Source organism: Echinococcus granulosus (genome assembly GCF_000524195.1).
Source record: "Echinococcus granulosus chromosome Unknown EG_S00017, whole genome shotgun sequence".
Taxonomy (NCBI): domain Eukaryota; kingdom Metazoa; phylum Platyhelminthes; class Cestoda; order Cyclophyllidea; family Taeniidae; genus Echinococcus; species Echinococcus granulosus.
This window is the reverse complement of record NW_020170397.1, coordinates 382,558-384,271: the sequence shown is the minus strand read 5'-3', so window position 1 is coordinate 384,271 and position 1,714 is coordinate 382,558.

Sequence of the window (1,714 nt, the reverse complement as noted above, 5' to 3'; positions counted from 1 at the left end):
ATTATGCCCAGGAGGCAGAAAAGGTGGTCACTGGATTGTCAGGAAGGGAGGAAGGCATTTATTTTTAGCTTTAATTTTTATCTTGTCAATTGCGATGAACTAGGAGAGGCGAATTTCTCCTAATCATGAAGAATGAGGTGCCAATTCTTCATGTTTTTTTCGCCTGTCTTTACAGAATCGTCACAATTTCTTTCCCCATGAACGCTCACGGATAGTTCAAAGCGATTCTAGATTCCGTTGTTAATTGCCCACTCGTAGATCGTGAAGCTTTCATAGCTGCTTCAAGTGGATGTGAACCCCGCAACCCTTTTAAAGTAACTCTCCACAAATTCGGTCCAGCCGTAACCAGCAGATGCCCTCCTTCCGCGAAGTTAGGGCTGGCACTCGGCCAAGCCCTAAGTCAGGATGAAGGTTTTTTGGTATGAAGTTCGGTTGTCACTGCGGTTGTAATAGGCTAATGCCACTATGATGAAAGTTGACACCGCACTGACTTCATGCCTCGGTGTAAGATCTTTTGCCACAAATCTATTTGACTTTGTATTAACAAAAGAAGAAAGAAAAATGGTGGCATTTTTAGCTATTTACCCATTGCCTAACTAAGAACCAATCAGATTTAAAGTGGTTCTATTTTCTTATTGGTCAATTGGTCGAAGATTCCTCTGAAATCGCCTAAAATGGGTAACAGGACAAAATTTATCCCTTAAGAAATGCTAAATCCTAAAATTTTTCTTGACGTGAATTTGCGGTTTCACTGTTGATAGCCCAGAGAGATTCTATTTTTCTTTGTCTGAGAATCGACTCCTTAATTGGTAATTTTAACTGGATCAGTGTCAAATCTGGCGGTTTCTCTGTCAAGAAGAGGAAATAAAATTGCAGTTTTTTTTCCTTTTTCTTCTCCTGTGCCTACTTTCTACTTTTCATTGAGAAATTGTTACGATATGATATCCTACTCTGAGTTCTCACAAGCACAGAGTACCCCGTTCCTTGCGTTGCTCAAGTTCATCTTATTTCCAAAAAGAAAACTATGTCAGTAATTTTATGCCTTACTATCTTTTTTTCTGCAAAGGATTTCTTTCCACCCAGTCATTTCCGTTTAAGCATTTCCGCCTTTTTTGCGTCAACCAAAGACTATTTATGTGTCAGCTATATTTTGGCATTGAAGGCGGCGAATCAAACACTGCCACAAAGATTAAGTGACACGTTATCTGGTGATATTTTTCCCGTTAACCATGCATTTCTGCAGCGTCTGCCTTTCTTTTGGGTAAAAAAATTGCTATTCATACTAAAATATTTACACTAGGGCAGGATATCGGCTATAACAGAGTTGCCTGAAGAGTCACAATGTAAAAGCATCGTTGGAAGATAGAAATTTGGCGTTTCTTTTACGCAGCTGCTTGTCGTTTGTACAACCAACCTCCCGTGTATTAAAAAACTTTTCTTTTGAATACTCACTCTCTGCCTGTCTAAGGCCCACTTGGACTGACACTTGTCAATGCGGATAGCGAAACAAAAGTACAATGGCTGTCAACTACTGGATAATTTTAAAACTGGCTCCACTAAAATGAGTTCTACTTGAATAAAAGAGTTTCAAAAAACTATTTTTGGGATGGAAATGCACAGGATGATGTTATGAACCGGTGTTTGTTTCTGTGCCCACGGACACCACCGAAATGCCAACTGCCAAAGTCAAGGGAGAGGACTTTGGATAAACGAC